Source organism: Oncorhynchus masou, chromosome 32 (assembly GCF_036934945.1).
Source record: "Oncorhynchus masou masou isolate Uvic2021 chromosome 32, UVic_Omas_1.1, whole genome shotgun sequence".
NCBI classification, from domain to species: domain Eukaryota; kingdom Metazoa; phylum Chordata; class Actinopteri; order Salmoniformes; family Salmonidae; genus Oncorhynchus; species Oncorhynchus masou.
Window position 1 is genome coordinate 62,249,129 of NC_088243.1, and position 22,411 is coordinate 62,271,539.

A 22,411-nucleotide genomic window follows, 5' to 3' on the forward strand; every position below is an offset into this window, starting at 1 on the left:
TTGGCAAGTTTAAGGACACTCACACACACAAACAGCGCTTTCAACATACAGTGTTTTCAAGTTATATATTTGAGAACATTTTGACACACATGATGACATTGTGTATGTTTATTTATACAGTAATTATTATTCAACATGTCCTCACCTGAGATTTGCCTCAGACAAGTCCAAAGGGGGAGGGGTGATCCTCTTCATAAACAACAACTGGTATGCTGCTTGCAGTGTGAAGGAAATCTCTAGCTTTTGCTCACCTGATATATAATACCTCATGGTAAGCTGCAGAATTTTTTATCTACCAAGAGAGATCTCATCCTTAAATATCACGGCTGTCTACATCCCATCACAAGCCAATACCACTTTGGCACTCAACGAACTGTATGGAGCCATAAACAGACAAGAGACCTCATACCCAGAGACAGCATTTCTTCTGGGCGGAGACTTTAACGCAGGGAGACTTAAATCCATTCTACGTCTTCTACCAACACGTCTCCTGCTCCACAAGGGACACTACAATTCGAGACTACTTTTATTGCACCCACAGAAATGCATACAAGGCCCTCCCTTGCTATCCATTTGGGTAGACTTACCATGACTCTATCCTCCTGCTTCCTGTTTACAAACAAAATCTCAAACAGGGAGAACCAGTGACTTGCTCAAAACAGAAGTGGTCCGATGAAGCAGGCGAGAGACTACAAGACTGTTTTGCTAGTACATATGTTCCGGGATTCACCCAATAACATTGAGGAGTTTACCACATCAGTCACTGGGTTCATCAATAAGTCCACTGAGAATGCATTGAGAATCCAGGTAGCTGTACTGACTCCGACAGTATATCCCGAGAGAGCCATGTTTCTGTGAAACAGAGTATGTTACAATCCCTGATGTCTCTTTGGAAAGCAACCCTTTCCCTGATTTGTCAACTTTGTTATCTAGGGACTGGACATTAGCGAGTAATATACTTGGAAGCGATGGGTGGTGTGCGCACCTCCGAAGTCTGACATACCGACGCCACATATACACACACTTTCACAATCATCATATGCTGTTTTTCATTTGACTCTTATTATTATCTATTCTGCTGCCTAGTCACTTTACCTTGCCTTTATGTACATACCTTGTCCTTCTGCACATTGATCTGGTACTGGTTGTATATAGCTTCATTCTTGTGTATTTTATTCATCTTGTGTTACTTTTGTGTTGTATTTTTCATAATTTATTCTTTTTAACTCTGCATCGTTGGGAAGGGCTCGTGAGCAAGCATTTCTCTGTAAAGTCTACACCCGTTGTATTCTGTGAATGTGACAAATACAATTTGATTTGAACTGACAACCTCTTATTTCACGGCATTACGATCTCCCTGCTGTGCTACCATGGCTGTGTCAATGACTGAATTCACCTGTATTGCTACACTTTGCACTTTGAAGTAAATCTCATGTCTGTTAAAAGTACCCTCAAGAAAATATTTTATTTATCACAGTAATTAAAGAGTAACATTAAAACAGATAAATATTCCCCACCAACATGAGACAACTATACAGAAAACCCTAAAATAGCTTAAATACCCTGCATAACCATAAGTATGTGAACACCTGCTTGTCGAACATCTCATTCCATTAATATCAAGTTGGTGTCCCCTTCGCTGCTATAACAATCTCTTCTCTTCTGGGAAGGCTTTCCACAATATGTTGGAACATTACTGCGGGGACTTGCTTCTATTCAGCCACAAGAGCATTAGTGAGTTCGGGCACTGATATGTTGGGCGATTAGGCCTGACTCGTAGTCGGCTTTCCAATTCATCCCAAAGGTGTTCGATAGGGTTGAGATCAGGGCTCTGTGCAGGCCAGATCGATTCTTCCAAATCGATCTCGACAAACCATTTCCATATGGACCTTGCTTTGTGCATGGTGGCATTGTCATGCTGAAACAGGAAAGTGCCCAAACTGTTGCCACAAAGTTGGAAGCACAGAATTGTCTAGAATGTCATTATATGCTGTAGCATTGAGATTTCCCTGAACTGGAAATAAGGGGTCTAACATAAACCATGAAAAAAGTACCAGACCATGATTCCTCCTCCACCAAACTTTACAGTTGGCACTATGCATTGGGGCAGGTAGCGTTCTCCTGGCATCCGCCAAACCTAGATTAGTTTATCGAACTGCCAGATGGTGAAGCGTAATTAATCACTCCAGAGAGCACGTTTCCACTGCTCCAGAGTCCAATGGCGGCAAACTTTACACCACTCCAGCCGACGCTTGGCATTGCACATGGTGATCTTAGGCTTGTGTGCAGCTGCTCAGCCATGCAAACCCTTTTCATTAAGCTCCTGACAAACGTTCCTTCCAGAGGCAGTTCGGAACTCGGTAGTGAGTGTTGCAACCAAGGACTGATGATTTTTACGAGTTGCTTCAACACTCAGCAGTCCCATTCTGTGAGCTTGTGTGGCCTACCACTTTTTGGCTGAGCCGTTGTTGCTACTAAGCATTTCTACTTCACAATTACAGCACTTACAGTTGACTGAGGTAGATCTAGCAGGGCAGACATTTTGACGAACTGACTTGTTGAAGGTGGCATCCTATGACAGTGAAAGTCACAGAGCTCTTCAGTAAGGCCATTCTACTGCCAATGTTTGTCTATGGAGATTGCATGGCTGTGTGCTCGATTTTAAACACCTGTCAGCAACGTGTGTGGCTGAAATAGCCGAATCCACTCATTTGAATGGGTGTCCACATGCTTTTGTATATACAGTGTGAGTAAATCCAATCAATTTTGAAAATAGTGAGATTGACCGATAACTGACACAGACATGGTGGCGTAGCAGGAAGATCGGAATGCCGTGACTTTAAATCCCAGGTGAAGACATGTTGAATAGTAATTACTGTATACATTAACATGAACAATGTAATCATGTATGTCTAAGTGTGTCAAATATAATAAGTTGAATATATTGTACGTTAAAAGCACTGTTCGTGTGTGTGGGAGTCCCTGGCATTGGGACAAAGACAAAGAGCTATAAATGGATCAGTGGTTCATTAATCAGGGCCTCGATGGACTCAGCAACAGTAATAAGGGTTGGTGAGTAAAAATAAAAAAAATCAACAACAACAAAAAAGTCTGGCAACGTCCTAAAAACACCTTTAAGGACATCCCAGGAACAAGCTGAGAACTAGACAAAAAACACCAGGGGACCATAACAGAATGTCCTATGTTTTAAACATCTTTGGACAATGGAATGTTCTTGCGAACATGGCAATCCTACTCTGGGGACGTTCTGTTTGACATTAAGGGAATGGTCTCTTGGAAACCGTCCTTGTACATCACAGGAACATTCTCATGAAAACGTTAGGTAATGACCCAATGAGACCCTGAAGGCAATGTTCTGGGAACGTTTGTTGCTCGCTGGATCTGCACTTCATTAGCAGAGAAGGAGAGAAAGGGAGGAAGAAAGAAAGAAAACAGAGTTTTTTTAATCCCCCCTCAGACTTATGCCCTGGGGTCAACTGAAAAACAGAAAGAGAATCATTCAGAAAGAGAATCAAGACAGATACTGTAGTTCACCACTCACACGTGTGCATGCCACATACAGACCCACAGGCTCACACACACACATTAGTTCTCAGACAAACCATTTCCAGTCATGGGAGACTACATCCTGTCAATGAGTTCACTGCAGATGCATTAAATTACTTCATTTGAATAGCAAACAGACAGACAAAGACTAAGAAGTTCACCTGGTATAGAGAGAAGAGAAATGTGTGTGTTTGTCAGGGGCAGATTGTAGGGCTGTATGGCCTTCTGTCACTTTGATCAGTTTACAGTTTCACCGCCTGAACCATGAAAACCCTCTGGCTGAGCAGAGATTCAGCATGACTAAGTGCACAAACACACACACACACACACACACACACACACACACACACACACACACACACACACAGACATGCCCCATATGACCATGCAGAGATGAGGTGTGACGATGGGCCTCATGCTTTTGGCTTCTGCTGCACCTGCTCTCCTGTGTGTGTGTGTGTGTGTGTGTGTGTGTGTGTGTGTGTGTGTGTGTGTGTGTGTGTGTGTGTGTGTGTGTGTGTGTGTGTGTGTGTGTGTGTGTGTGTGTGTGTGTGTGTGTGTGTGTGTGTGTGTGTGTGTGTGTGTGTGTGTGTGTGTGTGTGTGCGTGCGTGCGTGCGTGCGTGCGTGCGTGCGTTGGTGCGTGCGTGCGTGCGTGCGTGTGCGTGCGTGAGTGTGTGCGTGCGTGTGCGTGTCCTTGTTTGATATTATTCCAGAACAAACACATTCTGCCAAATATCGACCAAATAGCTGGGAGGGTTGGACATGGTTCATGGTGTCTTCACTGTAGCATGTGACTATCAACATATGTACATGTGTGTGTGTTAGTGTTATGTGTATTACAGTGAACAGGGAACGGGAAAACACACAGTACTCAAGTATTGTCCTGTCCCCAATGCAGAGCCTCTTGAACTTCTGTACCCTGACAGTAAGTGCAGCAAACTCTTAGCATTATATTGATGACTATATTTACACAACTACAAATGTGTTACAGAAAGCCAAACAGCCTCCTTAGCTGGACCTAAACACATTTTGCGTCATACTCTGGAGCCTCCAAATATAATATCAATAAATAAAATATTACATTGTTTTTTATTGCCCGAGGTGAGGAATAACAGCTTATGATCGAAGCTAGCAAAATGCCCTATCACACACACATACACAAATACAATTCACATATTCGCCAACTGTGTCACATGAAATACAGTGATGAAAAGTTGTGATGAATAGCTGTCGCCCAACTGTCTCTACCCTCTGTGGAGGGAGGGGGTGCAGAGGAGGACTGAGGGGTGCAGGGGGGGGGGGGGCAAGAGGGAAGCAGAGGGGATCATAGAAGGGTGGGATGAGTTTAGAATGCGGCCTCAATACCCTCCCTCAGAAAACACCGGAGGCGAGACATTGCCTGTATGCCAGCTGACCAATCATATCAGTCACTGTCAGAGGAAGTGGTCACGAAGCAAAGGGCACGGACAACACAAACACACTGTGAAATAATATCATACACTTCTATACCGTCTTAAACACAGTGTGCAATGAGTACAGATAAGATGCCACGAATAGCACACACACGATACAGAATCCTCACAAATAACACACACACAATACAGAATCCTCACAAATAACACACACACAATACAGAATCCTCACAAATAACACACACACAATACAGAATCCTCACAAATAACTCACACACAATACAGAATCCTCACAAATAACACACACACAATACAGAATCCTCACTAATAACACACACACAATACAGAATCCTCACAAATAACACACACACAATACAGAATCCTCACAAAAACGCACATGGTGAATAACAAAAAATAAAAATCACAAACCGCATGCACCCACACTCACAAAAACATGAAATGCACAACGATACAAAAGGAGAATAGGATTAGGAGAGCGAGTGAGAGAAAACAAAACCATCCCAGGACTGTTATCATTCTCCAGAAATACACATTCATCCAGTCATCAGAGGGATTGTATTGCTGTTTTGCACAGAAGTAACAGACTAAAGTGTTGAGGCAAAGCGGTAAAACCAAACAGGAACAAAGAAAAGCCGAGCTGGGCCCATTGTGGATCCCAGGGGGGAGCTGGTGCATCGTACCTCTGTACTCGTTCTCATTCTGGGGAGGTGGAGGTAGCACAAATATCTCTCCTGGCCACTTTGGGTTTGTTCAGGATTCACACCATGCCTGTGAATGGACACATCTTATCTTGTGGCAAAATATTCATAATAATGTTATATGGACACCACCTAAAAAAAAAACACAGTCCCCTACAGGCCCCCGCAGGCCCCCACAGTCCTCTACAGGGCCCTCGCAGGCCCCCACAGTCCCCTACAGGGCCCCCGCAGGCCCCCCGCAGGCCCCCACAGTCCCCTACAGGCCCCTGCAGGCCCCCACAGTCCCCTACAGGCCACTGCAGGCCCCCACAGTCCCCTACAGGCACCATGTGATAAGCTATATTTTAAAAAATGTTGCCTTGCTCCCTTCTGCTGCAGCAAAATGCATCAAATTGAGACTTCTCCTAACTTTCCTTCTCCCCTCCCTCTACAAACACACACACACATATACTCACCTCATGTCCTGGGGGTAACAGTGATGGCTTGTGACAGCTCAGAACATGATGACATGGACAGCAGTCACAGAGCATCCAGTGGGGGAAATCCCCCTGAAATAAATATTGCACACACACCCAAACACACGGTGAGATACACACACACTCACACACACATCATACACTCCTCACTCTGGGAGATGAACACACAGCTAAGACTGGCAGGGAATGAAGCATCATAGACCATAGACCACCATAGACCATGAAGCACCATAGACCTGCACCACTGACGGATGTACTGTTAACTCTGAAACTGGTGTGTGTGTGTGTGTGTGTGTGTGTGTGTGTGTGTGTGTGTGTGTGTGTGTGTGTGTGTGTGTGTGTGTGTGTGTGTGTGTGTGTGTGTGTGTGTGTGTGTGTGTGTGTGTGTGTGTGTGTGTGCGCGTACGTGCATGTGTGCGTGCATAACAATACTTCTGGGGACCAGAAGTCCCCACAAGAATAGTAAACAAACAAAGATTTGACCAAATGGGGACATTTTGTTGGTCCCAACAAGGTCAAATGTTATTTCTAGGAGCTTTAGGGTTAAGGTTAGAATTAGTGTTAGTGTTAGGATCAGAAATAGGTTTAGGGTTAGAAGCTAGGGTTAGTTTTAGGGTTAGGTTAGGTTTTTGGGTTAACTTTATGGTTAGGATATGGGTTAGGGTTAGGGTTAGGGTTAGCTTTTTGGGTTAAGGTTAGGTTTTCGGGTTAAGGTTAGGGTTAGGGTACAGGTTAGGGTTAGGGTTAGACTTAGGGGTTAAGGAAAATAGGATTTTGAATGGGACTGAATTGCATGTCCCCACAAGGTTGTATGAATTGTATGTCCCCACACACAACTGCACAAGACTGTGTCTTGTCTCTGAAAGCACGAACCACCGCATTTAACCATGGCAAGGTGAAGCGGAATATGGCAGAATACAGAGGAGTTATTCCCTCCGCAAGGCAATCAAACAGGCAAAACGTCAGTATCCAGACAAAGTGGAGTCGCAATTCAACGGCTCAGACACGAGACGTATTGTCACGCCCTGGTCTATATTTATTATGTTATCTTCATTTATTGGGTCAGGCCAGGGTGTGACATGGATTTGTTTGTAGTGTGTTTCGTCTTGGGGTTGTGTGGGGTGTACAGATTAGTCTATGGCTGCCTGAGGCGGTTCTTAATCAGAGTCAGGTGATTATCGTTGTCTCTGATTGGGAACCGTATTTAGGTAGCCTGGGTTTCACTGTGTGTTTGTGGGTGATTGTTCCTGTCTCTGTGTTTGTTGCACCAGTCAGGGCTGTTTCGGTTTTCGACGTTTGTTGTTTTGTATTGTTCGTGTTCTTCATCATTAAAGATGTATCGAACGAACCACGTTGCATTTTGGTCCGATCCTTGTTCCACCTCTTCGTCAGAGGAGGAGTTGGAAGAAACCCGTTACACGTATGTGGCAGGGAAAACCAGTCACGTCACGGACACTGACGTCTTGCTTCCAAATAACACAGTGCCACCGACGCGGCCAGCTACCAAGGACTGTGGGCTCTCCTTCTCCGTGGCCGACGTGAGTAAGACATTTAAATGTGTTAACTCCAGACGGCGTCCCTAGCCACGTCCTCAGAGCATGCCAGACCAGCTGGCTGGTGTGTTTACGGACATATTCAATCTCTCCCTATCCCAGTCTGCAGGGGCCCATACGCTTCACGATGGCTAGCATTGTTCCTGTACCCAAGAATGCAAAGGTGAACTGAACTAAATGACTATCACACCGTAGCACTCACTTCTGTCATCATGAATTGCTTTGAGAGACTAGTCAAGGATCATATCACCTCCACCTTACCTGTCAACCTCGACCCACTTCATTTTGCGTACCGCCCCAATTGGTCCACAGACGATGCAATCGCCATCACATTGCCCACTGCCCTAACCCATCTGGACAAGAGGAATACCTATGCAAGAATGCAGTTTATTGACTACAGCTCAGCATTCAACACCATAGTACCCTCCAAGCTAATCATTAAGCTCGAGGCCCTGGGTCTGAACCCAGCCCTATGCAATTGGGTGCTGGACTTCCTGAAGGGTGGCCCCCAGGTGGTGAAAGTAGGAAACAACATCTCCACTTTGCTGATCCTCAAAACTGGGGCCCCACAAAGGTGCGTGCTTAGCCCCTTTCTGTACTCCCTGTTCACCTATGACTGAGTGGCCATGTATGCCTCCAACTCAATCATCAAGTTTGCAGTCTGGGTATTGCAGTCTGCACAATGCATCACTGGGGGCAAACGTCCTCCCCTCCAGGACAGATCATCAAGGACAACGACCACCCAAGCCACTGCCTGTTCACCCCGCTATCATCCAGAAGGCGAAGTCAGTAAAGGTGCATCATAACTGGGACCAAAAGACTGAAAAACAGCTTCTATCTCAAGGCCATCAGACTGTTAAATAGCCATCACTAGCACAGAGAGGCTGCTGCCTACGCACAGACTTGAAATCGTTGGCCACTTTAATAAATGGAACACTTGTCACTTTAATAATGTCACTTTAATAATGTCACTTTAATAATGTTTACATATCTTGCATTACTCATCTCATATGTATATACTGTATTCTATACTATCTATTGCATCTTAGCCTTTGCCGCTCTGAAATTGCTCATCCATATATTTCTATTTTATTATTCCATTTCTTTACTTAGATGTGTATGTATTAGGTACTTGTTATGGAATTGTTAGATATTACTTGTTAGATACTGCTCCACTGTCAAAACTAGAAGCACAAGCATTTCACTACACTCACAATAACATCTGCTAAATACGTGTATGTGACCAATAACATTGTATGTGTGTGGGTGTTCATGCATGTAAGTGAATCGGGCAGAGCTTGGCGCTTCCTCTACTTTATAAAGAGGCAGGATGGAGATTCCCTGTAGCCTATCAACCTGAGACACCGCAGACAGAGGCACACACACTCACACACGCACACACACGCACACACACACACAATGAAGGCAGTAGGATGCATAAAGGAGAAAAATAAAACCGAAGAAGGGAGACGGAATGAGAAGGATGGAGAGAGGAATGGAGAGAGTTGAATGAAGAGAGTTGAATGGAGAGAGTTGAATGGAGAGAGTTGAATGGAGAGAGGTATGAGGGATAGAAGAGAGATAGAGAGAGAAAGGAGGAACACATCCGTTTGTCTAGCGTGACATAAACCATGAGTCATAGACCCACTCAGTGACATGCCATCCTCAGTGCACCCCTAACAGTGCCAGAGGGTCTGCCCTAAAGGGTACTGTGACATCATACCATGTGCATCACGCCCATAAATACAGCATGACATCACCAGTGACAGTATTTACTTTTAATCAACATTTCGATTCTTTGGGAAAGACTGCTGCACATGTGCACAAGCATGAACACATACGCATGCACACCAGTGGAGGCTGCAGAGGGGAGGACGGCTCATAATAATGGCTAAAATGGAGTGTAATGGCTGGAATGGAGTAAATGGAATGGGATCAAACACATGAAAACCCTCAAAAATGTATTTTATTCTCCATTCCGGCCATTATTATGAGCAGTCCTCCCCTCAGCAGCTTCCACTCATGCACACACACACACACTCATTCACTCCTATATTTACACACACAACCAAATCTAGAACATGACATAGACAGAACGACAGGAAAAGTGCTTGTGTGAGGGACTAGCCGAGGAATCCAAGGTCATTCCGTTCATGTGTCTTCATATGGTGGTATGCCACCAATCAGGAAGCAGCTAGAGGACATACAGCAAATCAGTGAACTGCTTGAGGAGAGCCAGCCAACCAAAATCTTATGAGGAGGATCAGTAATTGGAAGCTGCATGTTGCAAGTTAATGTTGATTTCTCTATGTGTAAAACAGAGATAATGTATCTGTGATAATGCTGCAACGGGGCAGTAGTTTGAAGGACAAAGTGACAACGTTTGAAGGTCTGGTCTGCACTGTTATTTGTGTCTATGTCTGTCAATGTGTTGATCTGCGTCTGAGTAACAGAGAGAGAGTGCTTCTGTCCCCAACCAAGGAGGGCCTACAGCAGCACCTAGATCTTCTGCATAGATTCTGTCAGACCGTGCATAGATGGGCCCTGACCGTAAATCTCAGTAAGACAACAATAATGGTCTTCCAAAGAAAGGTCCAGCTGCCAGGACCACAAATTCCATCTAGACACCGTTGCCCTAGAGCACACAAAAAACTGTACATATCTCGGCCTAAACATCAGCACCACGGGTAACTTCCACAAAGCTATGAACGATCTGAGAGACGAGACAAGAAGGGCTTTCTATGCCATCAACAGAAACATAAAATTCAACATACCAATTAGGATCTGGCTAAATATATTTCAATCCGTTCTAGAACCCATTGTCCTTTATGGTTATGTGAGGTCTGGGGTCCGCTCACCAACCAAGAGTTCACAAAACGGGACAAACAAAAGAATATCCTCTGTGTACAACATAGAACACCAAATAATACATACAGAGGAAAATTAGGCCAACACCCTCTAATTATCAAAATCCAGAAAAGAGACATTAAATTCTACAACCACCAAAACGGAAGCGATTCCCAAACCTTCCATAACAAAGTCATCCCCTACAGAGAGATGAACCTGGAGAAGAGTTCCGTAAGCAAGCTGGTCCTGGTGCTCTGTTCACAAACACTAACACACCCCACAGAGCCCCAGGACAGCAACACAATTAGACCCAAACAAATCATGAGAAAACAAAAATATAATTACTTGACACATTGGAAAGAATTTTAAAAACAAAGCAAACTAGAATGCTATTAGGCCCTAAACAGAGAGTACACAGTGGCAGAATACCTGACCACTGTGACTGACCGAAACTTAAGGAATGCTTTGACTATGTACAGACTCAATGAGCACAGCCTTGCTATTGAGAAAGGCCGCCATAGGCAGAACTGGCTCTCAAGGAAAGACAGGCTATGTGCACACTGCCCTCAAAAGGAGGTGGAAAATAAGCTGAGCGTCTAACCTCCTGCCAAATGTATGACCATATTAGAGACACCTATTTCCCTCAGATTACACAGACCCACAAAGACTATTAAAACAAATCCAATTTTGATAAACTCCCATATCTACTGGGTGAAATACCACAATGTTCAATCACAGCAGCAAGTGTTGGGATCTGTTGCCACAAGGGCAACCAGTGAAGAACAAACACCATCGTAGATACAACCTAAATTTACGTTTATTTTCCCTTTTGTACTTTAACTATCTGCACATAATTGCAACACTATATATAGACATATGACATTTGAAATGTCTTTATTCTTTTGGAACTTTTGTGAGTGTAATGTTTACTGTTCATTATTTATTGTTTATTTCACTTTTGTTTATCATCTATTTCACTTGCTTTGGCAATGTAAACATATGTTTCCCTTGCCTATAAAGCTGCCTTAAATTCCAAATGAATTGAGAGACAGACACAGAGATATAAGCGCGGAGAGTGACACAGAGAATGTGAAACCGTGCTCAGTGAATGCATTCGGCTTTAACTGGAGAGACAGTTTAGGCAGAAATCCCATATCTCTTCCATCTCATTACTCTGCGAGGGCTGGAGGATGGTTTGGACGGGAGGATGTAGGGATGGGCAGTGGTAACAGCGGAGGGAGGGATGGAAGGATATTTAGGGTGAAGGACGTGGGAAGGGTTGCATCTCCTCTGCTTATTGTTCTGAGTCATCAAAGTCGGGCCAAGAGGCCTCCGATTCCATTAAACATGAACTCAGATTCGCTCTCCTTTTGTCTCTCTTGCTGTCACACACACTCTCCCTTTGCTGTTTTGTAAGAAACTGTTTCTTATACCATTGTATAATTGGTGAAAGTTAATTAAAGATAGTTGATAGAATGCTAATTCATCTTTAGACCTGCTCCTGCTCAGAGCGGAGTTGCATTCCTCCGTTTTAAGAAATAAACCTGCAGTTACCGTTGACTATTTGTCTCCCCATCCCCTACCCCTCTTTTACCGACCACTCCCCCCCTCTCTCTCTCGTTCTCCTTCTGCACATCCCACGACACACACAAGTCAAATGCAACGGTCTCCTGTGTCCAGTGTGTATGTGTTTAGATCCGTCTGCATCTGGAGTTGACCCAGATGACCCCTGACAGTGTCTGTGACAGAGAGGTGTGGATCCGTGTCAGGGTGTCTCAGAGGAAGGCTTCTGTTCCACAACAGGCCAATAGGGACAATATGCTAAACAGATATTCACTCTCCATGCATCAGGCTACTTAGAGCCAGGGCATTCAGCTTGGAATAATAACCTCTCTCTCTTTAGCTGGTGAAACAAAATGAGAGGAAGCAAGGGTAGAGTAAGGGAAATGCCCGAAAGAGGGAGAATAGAGAGAGCGGAAGAGAACAATAAAATTAAAGAGTTTAAGGAGTCAAATGTGAGTAATCCTGTATGGTTACATTACGCAGGTCAGAGGTCACATTGCCTGGAGACAGCCTGTTGAAAGGCTCACCATGAACAGACAACCCCTTCCATGTGATGGAGCTAACAGCCGTGCACGAGGCAACAGGCCAGACGCATGGCTATGTCGATTCTCCATATGGGGTCAGAGTAGACGAGCATAAGTGGGTCACCGGCCAGGGTAAATAAGTTAATGTGTTGATCGTTGCATATATCATAGGTCAGACTGTGGAAAAATGTGTTGGTTAAAAAGTGTTAAAAACACATCATATGCTGCCTTGTAGAACCGGTTCATTCTTGTCTTTTGGGACTAATTTTATTATTTTGATCAAGTGCCTAGTCCTTAACCAAACCCTAATCTCTACCCTACAACAATCTGAAAGAACTGGATGGTTGTGTCATATTATTATAGCCTGCGTTTACACAGGGAGCCCAATTGTAATATTTTTTTTTCCCCAAATGGCAAAAGAACACATTGGGTTGGTCAAAAGACAAATAATTGAGCAAAAGATCAGAATTGGTCTCTCTGTGTAAATCACATCCTTCTGGCTTCCATCTGTACCCAGGAGTGAACCTTATGATGATATAAGGAGAGGAAGCCTCTGAAACATTGAGCCATTCCTCCCTCTCTAAAATAAACCACCATGCCTTAGAAAGAACTGTGACACCCTATGGCGGTTTGCAGTTATTACAGTTTAAAAGGTGCAAATAAACAAAGCCAGCCACCAACTGAGAAGAAACACAGCGGAAAGATTAACGGCTGAAAGCAGCAGGTGGCCGCGGCGTGCCAGCGATCACCTGGCGGGTGTTAACGGACACATGTAGAAGCGACAGGAAATTGATGGATCATGTTCTGTGGAGAGGCGATAGGATTGCCTGAGGGCGGGTGTCCTATACTCTGGTGCGTTTCCTCAACATGAAACAGACAGCAGACAGCTCAGTGTATAATGTCTTTTATTAACGAACCACCACCTAAAGTCTAACACATCCAGAACACCAATCAATTGAGCACAATCAAACCTAACTGCACCACAGCTCATTAAAAAAAAGAACCTGTACAAAATGTGATTTTTAAAAGTTAATATCAAGCCTTTTATTTGGTATACAGATATTCATATATTTATACAGTATATATATATATGTGCCACTGCAGTCAGACAAACTGATCATATTTAATAAGGAACAAAAATAAAGAGAAATAGAATAAGAGAAACTTCAGAGGAATACAGTGAAACATGTTGTCGTGGTAACAATGAGCAACAGGAATGACTAGGTAAACAGCCAGGCAGAGAAACTAAACAAAAACAAACAGAAGTTCTACAGAGAGGCAGCGCAGTGGCATGGACCTTTACGTGTCAACTACATGGAGAGGTCCGTGTGGACACCCAAGTCTAAACACACACACACCATCAGAAACACTAAAATACAGTATCACACACACACACACACACTCAACGCTGGTACATGCCAACGCCAGGAATCATACAGATAGACACGTTCCTGCGCACACACTACACACACACCAGCTGAAGGACATTCAGAGCTAGAGAAATGCAATGGGTGTGTGCTGGACCAGTGGGAATGGAGTATAAAGAGAGGACAGAAGGGCAAGAGCGCTAAAGGAGAGATGGAGGGCAGTGCTACAACTGTCAGCGTGGTTGTCCCCCCCTGCTGGTCACTCCGAGTCTCGCTGGACCTCGGAGGCATCAGCCCTACAGATGGGACACGTCCTGTTAGCCTGGAGAGAGACAACCAGAGGGAGGGAGAGTGACAATGTCAGTTAACCCGCAGGGATGACTTGATCATTACAGGGAAACAACTCCAGATTTGAGGGAACTAAGAATGAAGACGTTTCATAGCATCTAGGAAAGTACGTTTGCCAACTAGTTGATCCTGAATTGTGAAATACTGGAGCGAGAGAAACTCACCCTGAGCCACTTGTCCACACACTTCCCATGGAACTCGTGACTGCAGGGTAGAACCCGCAGCAGCTGACGAGACTCAAAGTCACTCATACACACCACACACCTGCAAATCAACAGTACAATTTTATTACAACAGAAACGCCAACACCAACAGTATGCTCCAATTGATAAATGCGGAGGATAATATCCTCATATTCCATTCTGATAGGGGAAGTACTCACAGCGTCTGTTCTGATTGGTGGTTGTTGGGGTTGAACCTATAGGAAGGCAGCTGTTCAATGTCTCCCTTGGTCAGTCCTCTGAGTTTGGCCTCTCCAAGACGCTCAGCCAGGTTGAGAAGGGCCTCATAGTTCTCCACCTCTCCGTCATCTACGTCCAGCTCCAGGCTGATGGCAGGGCCTGTTGGCTGGACTGGCAGCATGGAGCTGACAGAGGGAGAGAAACCCACTTACCTACAGACACTGTGTGCCTACACAGCGCATTAGAACTGAGGAGAGTGGCAGATACATGCTGTACATGAAAGCTCAGCAGTATTTACACAAATATGCTGTGCCACAAGGGTAGGTTTCTTCCACACAATATGGCAGCGTCTCCAGATTCTATAAACTACAACTCCCTGATGTGGAACTAGAAGAGGAGGGTGGACTTACAGGAAGTAAGGCAGGAAACTAGGGTGGTAAGGCGAGGGTGGCAGTGGCTGCTGGGAGCGGTAGCGTCGTCCTGGGATACGTCGTGGCATGAAGCTGGGATACGACTGAGAGAAGATATGTGGCATCGTCAACGTCGCTGGCAATACCAGATTTTAAAATAAAGCCAATAGGCTTTTAAAATGGCTTAAAAGATAATGATGTAACCATCACCCTGATGTGTGATAAAGGTGGTTTGAAGAGAATGGCAGAGAGAGACACTCACCACTCCAAAGAACTCCTGTGGTAGTGGATCATGGGAAAGGAAGTGGAGCTGTGTGGAGTGGGGGGGCAGCCCGGGGTGGGCTGCGGGGGGGTAGTGGAGACCCGCCCCTAAGGACAAGTGTTCCCCCAACAGCTCCACGTCATTCTCTATCCTCTGTAATGGCTAGGAGGGAAGGAGAGAGAAGGGGGGGGGGGTAGATTACATGAGAGCAAGTGGAGCTACCTAAATAGTTAAATGACTACCTACAACTTCAATTACTAACTGAAATTCTGCTTTAAGTCGCTAATGGAGGTTCAAATTGCTAATGCCACTCACCGATCTGGCCTGCTGTGTGGGGTAGGGTCCAAACTGTCCAGGCTGGGGGAGGTGAGGGGGATGGTGGGGGAGGTGAGACAGGTGGGGAGGGGGCAGGAGAAAGGTGGGGTCACTGGACAGCAGGGAGGGGAATGGGTAGGGCATGGGCAGGTGCTGCACAGAGCATGTCTGCAGAACCTGAGACCGAGGTGGAGCCATTTAAAATACACGATTCTATTACAATATAGATTACAGATAATGACGCATTATGTACACATGAAAATACATGCTGATGGAAAACAGAGGGAATTAGACCCATATGAAGTAGGCATACCGTGCGAACTATATCAGACAAACAGACAGGGTAGTTGAACTCACCGATGGAGGAACACTGCAGACAGGGTAGTGTTGTCCACTGAAGACCACCGAGCATGTTGGGAGCTGCGGGGGGGCAGAGCGGGGAGACAGGCCAGGGGGTGCGCGAGGCGGAGAGACCGGGTACGACACCTGAGAAGAACCCTGGGAGCAGAAGTCAAAAGGTCAGAATTCAAACCACCCGAAAGCCCACATAGAAGGATAGAGATGCCTCTAATCACATTCAATAATGTTTGATTGGCAACTATAGAAAGAAAATGGCTTCTTGTTTCCCCACTGACCTGGTCATGAAGGTCCAGCACCACACTGCTCTGCTGCTGAGGGGGTGCTGTGGGTGGGCGGCAGGGTGCATCAGCCTGGGGGACAGGCGTGGGGATAGGTTGGGGGGGTGGTAGGGGCGCTCCTCTGGCCCCCGGGGGGGTTGCTGGTTGTAGGGGTAACTCTGAGGGGGGACGGGGTGGCGGTAGTTCTCATCCTGAGGCCCTGCTGAGAGGCCGTGGTGGGGGTGAGAATGATGATGGTGCGGGTTGTGGTGATGGTGGTGGTAGTGGTGATGATGATGTTGTTGTTGTGGGTGAGAGTTGTGATGAGGGTGGGAGGTGAGACGGTCACGGCGGCCACGCTGGCGTCTCATTGGAGGACTGGGGAGAGAGGACGCTTGACATTATTACATCACAATTTATACCAAACATCCTCATCCTATCACAACAGATAATGCCCCAAGGAAAAATTACTACACACGGATTCTGTGTCATTGACACACACACACATACCTGCGGCGGTTGCGAACAGGAGTGTGGCATCGCTCTGGCAGGTAGTGGGGGTGTGGCCTGCGACTTGGTGGGGGTGTGGCCCAGGTAGTGGGGGTGTGGGGTAGCTCCCAGGGACGAATGGGAGAGGATGGGGTGGAGGGAGGGGCAGAGCTCAGATCTAACATAGACTGCTGGGAAAGACGCTGTCGCTTTGGGCTAGGACTGTCCTCCATCTATAGATGAGACAGAGAGAGAGATAAGGGAGTAAAAAGACAGCATGGTGTTAAATAAGGCTACAGCATTCCTACTGCTGTGTTGGTACAACAGGGAGAGGTTAATATCCTCACCTTGTCCCGCTCATCACTGCAGATGTTATCAGGGTGGAAGTGCAGGACACCTACAGGCCACAGAGAATAACAGGAGGGTCAAGCCAGGCTATAGGCCCCACAAAACCTCAAAGCTCAGACTTGGGTGGGCCTGGCTAACAGGTACACACCAGTAGTCATGCTCCTTTAAACCATGTCTGCAAGTACCATTTGTAGAAAAAGTAGCAGCCCAAATTGTGTCTACAAATATGCACGTATTATAGCTGGATAAAGTCTGCAGGGTTTCCCCAAACTCGTGTTTTTTTCTAGCACTACACAGATGCTTCAAATCTACACGTTTTGATCATTTGAATCAGCTGCGTAATGCTAGGGGGAAGAAAAAAAAAAGTGCACCCCTTGGGGACCCGAGGATGAGTATGGGAAACTGGTGTAGGGCTTCAAATTGCCTGGTTCAGTGTCTGCCACTGACAAGAGGGAGAACCACTAAGACGTAACAATAATCTTGCTGTTCTCAAATATAAAAAACTACCCCCTCTGCTGCCTCAATCTTACACAGACACAATCCCCTCCAATCGCCAACAGGCAGAGATGCCCTTGAACTATGCGGATGGTGTTTGCTTTAAAACAGTCCTCTGAAAACACCTCCCTCCCCAGCCTCCCATCTCCAAACTTAGCCCCCTCCCTCCCCAGCCTCCCATCTCCAAACTAGCCCCCTCCCTCCCTCAGTCGCTTCAGAAACAACAGATCTGAGATCTCCCATCGCTCCTCTCTGCTGCTCTGTGAAGTCAGGGGAGAGTGACAGCTCAAAGACGCCCCGCCAGCAGAACAGAACAGAGCAGCCAGGCGACTGGCGCTCAGCTCCGACAGGGAGGGACAGAGATCCAGACATTGGGCTGGGTGAGGATTGCCAGGTTATAAGGCGTAGTCCTAGTATCTGGGCCTCAGCACAGAGCCAGCAGCTGCATACAATCCTGGTTCCAGGATTGAGACACTAGTCTAAGCTGCTCTTCCACGAGCCCAAAACACACAGTTTATCTGTTTGAGCTCAGAGAGGGAGAGAAACCGTTGAAAAATGCACAGACATATTTTCAACACTTCCAAATCCAGTCCTAACACATTCCCCTGAAAGTGATGTTCAGAGGCGTGACATGCTGAGAGCTCTGCTCACAGAACACACAGACCAAAAATCACACACAGGGTATTCAAGTAGAGGCCTCTGCAGATGCTTAGAGCAGGGAGTGTGTGTGCCACACAATCATGTTCAAAAGTGTGCGTATGCGCAAGTGTTATTTTCGGTCTGGATGGCAAACATGCTATTACAAAAGCGCTCCATTAAAAGCTTGCATTCATAGGCCTTTCTGCCTCTAGGGAATCCACTCTTATAACTGTAACCTGTTTCTTCAGAGGTTAGTGGAAGCCACGATAGTCTACTGGGTAAACACAGACTGACGTCACTGTTGAAAGCATGACAGAGTAACCATTACTGTTGAACATGCCATTATGGCTCACATGGGAAACTCTTCAGTGTGTGTTCCATCCCACCATAGGTGGCAGTATTCTCATAGCTCATTGACATCTGCCTCAGTGGTTGGCGATATCCAGATGTTCACAGTCATACCATTTCTGTACCACACCAGTGTATATGGTATTACCGAATGTGCACACAAGGGGCGCCATTTAAAAAAAATGAAATGCAAATGCAGGCACAAAAGAATTTAGGCAACAGGGATGTTGATCCAGGTGGTGGTTGAATGTCTCTGCTGTAACCAAGAAGCTTGATCTAGACATCTAGCCACTTCGCTAGCAAACTAAATGCATAGCTGGAACCCTGAGCTGGATATCATCTGACACGTCTTAGATTTCTTGTATAATTACTGAAAATATAAAACGCAATAAGTAACAATTTCAAAGACTTTGCTGAGTTAAAGTTCATAAGGAAATCAGTCAATTGAAATATATTAATTAGGCCCTAATCTATGGATTTCACATGCCTGGGCAGGGGTGCAGGCATGGGTGGGCCTGGGAGGACATAGGCCCACCCACTGGGGGTAAAACATGGGACCAACACTATACATTGAACAAAAATATAAAACGCAACATCAGGGTATTTCATAATACTGCTTGTGTACAGTATATCTCCCAGGCCTACTGCCTCGGACGTATATTACTACAACATAGAAATTGTGTAGCACAAAACATGAGTATTTTCTTTTCTGGAAAACAATTTAGGTTATCAAGCCATAACACACATTCTGCACACCTCCATATGCTAATTTACCTTGTCCACAACCGTCTTGTCCAGCTCCCTCACTCACCATTTGTTCAAAGCTCCCTTAAATGCTCTGAGAAGGTGGCATGAGCAATCTTTCAATAACTGAAATGTGTTCATGTTGTTTGGAAATCTAAGCAATTTATAGGTCAGGCAGACTGGATGGACGGGCCATTCGCATAAGCAGTGAGGAAACGACTAACTGAGTCACAGCCCATTCCTTGCATAGCCACCTGACCACAGACAACACTGGGGGTCCAAATATGGTTGTTGGCATCTTATCTTTTTAGACAAAAATCTAGAACATTGCACTGACGAGGAGGAAGACTGCACTGTTTACATGTCAAGCCTGGCACATGCTAAATCACAAAAAGGTACACTAATATATGCACGGGGTGTGCTTCATCTAGATTCGTATGGAAAGGGAGCATTGAAGCTTACCGGTGCCGGGGTGTCTGTGTGCTCCGTGGGAAGGGTGGCGTTGCGCCCCACCGGACAGGTAGTTCCCCTGGGTGTGCTGGTTCTCCGAATAGCTACCGCGCGCTCCGTGCGGAACCCAGCCGGGATTGTTCTGTTGAGGGTAATTCACCCCGATCCCTCCGCTGGCATTCATCATGTTCCCATTGTTGATTGTGTTATTGCCGTTGCCACCACCGTTCATGCCATAATGAAAGAAACCTGAACGTGACCGAGTCCTCGGCGGATCCATGGCTGAAGGAGGCGGTGGTAGGTGGGCGTAATGGAGGTATATCTGGGAGAGATGGTTTGCCGTAGCCTCCCTCTCGCCTGGCCGCCACTCCTTGCTATCTTCCTAATCGGCCTGTTCTAGAGAGTATCTTCCTTCGCATGAACTGCTTGGTTTGGGGCGTAGGTAAAACGGAAAGCGGCGGGTGTACGAGTAGTCCTCTACTGTCGTTCGTACACCATCAGCAGCGATGGGGATTTCCTGTCAGCTCTCCCCTCTGCCGGTGTTGCGCGTCACTGTCAGTCAACACTCCAAAAACGGCTTTATTTGTATCCCTAGAGGTCGATTTGGTATGTTAGTTTGTTCTGTCATTGCAATACACAGTGTGCAATCGAAACAAAACAAACAATACAGATAGGTACATTATAACAAAAACTTTAGTGAATGTATCTGGGCTGTACCCCTTCGGGTTTTTTCTATTGTCTCATCAGCTATGAAGCTTGGTTGGCGACTAACGTTACTGGCTTTCTACTTTTCCTGGTGAAATGGCACGCAAGCTAGCCAGAGTTCACATTCAGTTAGCTAGTTAGAGTATTTGCTAGTTTGATAACGTTAACACACAGCTGGCGTTGTAATAATATTAACTGTCTGTCGCTAGCTAGCCAACAAACTTAGCTTGCTGCTGTTTAGCATATTATAGCTAGCTGGATCGCGGGCTAGCTTACGTAAGCTAACAAAACCACGGTTCAGAAGTGCTAAATTCCTACATAAAACCTTCGTGTAATATTTCTCTGATTCTACATTACTAACTACGCTTTGTTACTAACATTTTAACTCAACCCGTCGTTAACGAATTTATTGCTAACATGAAAGCTATCTTGGTTAGCAGGAGGAAAACAATTTCGCTGCCGACATTACCAAGCCTTACAGAGAGTTCGCAAGAATGTCTGCTCATTGGCATGCATGCTGCTAACCTTTTTAGACGATGTTGGTTGATCCGAGATAGGCGCGGTCGAATGCCTTGCCTGATCTTCAAATAATGTTGTTCTTCATACGATTTAAATCCCCACCACGAAATGTACATTCAAGGCTGAAGCTAGTGGTGTTTTCTCTGGAGATGTCAGTGGGGAGCGTAAACGGAGATCAATCATTGGGATTTTCAGATCTCTGGTCAGACCGATCTAATCGAGTACATAAATCTCTGACGACACATTTGTTACATTGTGCAAAAATCCTCAAAGACATACCACACCTAGAATATATTTATTAGTGCATATGTTTTATTTAAAACCAGTGGTGTCTTTTTCAGGCCATATTGTTGATTATCCCGATAACAAAATAATACTGCATTGATTCGCTTTGTCTGGTAAACGACTGGGAAGAATCAACCTAGTTAATAATTCAGTAGTCTTGTTTCAGTCCTAAAGTATTGGGTTTGGTATCAGCCAGTCAAAAGTTTGGACACACCTACTTTAAGGCTTTTTCTTTATTTTTGGAATTACTGAACAGTAATCCAGGTGCGACAAAACCAGGGCCTGTAAGACCTGCCTTGTTGACAGTGTTGTTAAGAAGGCAGACAGCGCTTTATTATGGACATACTTCTCCCCATCTTAGCTACTGTTGTATCAATATGTTTTGACCATGACAGTTTACAATCCAGGGTTACTCTAAACAATTTAGTCACCTCAACTTGCTCAATGTCTACATTATTCATCATTATGTTTACATACCCTACATTATTCATCTCATATGTATACGTATATACTGTACTCTATATCATCTACTGCATCTTTATGTAATACATGTATCACTAGCCACTTTAACTATGCCACTTTGTTTACATACTCATCTCATATGTATATACTGTACTCGATACCATCTACTGTATCTTGCCTATGCTGCTCTGTACCAACATTCATTCATATATCTTTTTGTACATATTCTTTATCCCCTGACACTTGTGTGTATAAGACAGTAGTTTTGGAATTGTTAGTTAGATTACTTGTTGGTTATTACTGCATTGTCGGAACTAGAAGCACAAGCATTTCGCTACACTCGCATTAACATCTGCTAACCATGTGTATGTGACAAATAAAATTTGATTTGATATGTATTTGAGGTTTAGGGATTAGTGAATAATTCGTCCCAAATACAATGCTTTTACTTTTGGAAATATTTAGGACTAACTTATTCCTTGCTACCCATTCCAGAACTAACTGCAGCTCTTTGTTAAGTGTTTTCGTCATTTCAACTGCTGTAG

At 45.2% G+C, this 22,411-nt stretch overlaps 1 pseudogene; it reads right to left on the minus strand.

Annotated features, from left to right (window-relative positions):
• Positions 1 to 13,550: 13,550 nt before the first annotated feature.
• On the minus strand, positions 13,551 to 21,339 carry LOC135526396 (E3 ubiquitin-protein ligase RNF38-like; annotated as a pseudogene).
• Positions 21,340 to 22,411: the final 1,072 nt, after the last annotated feature.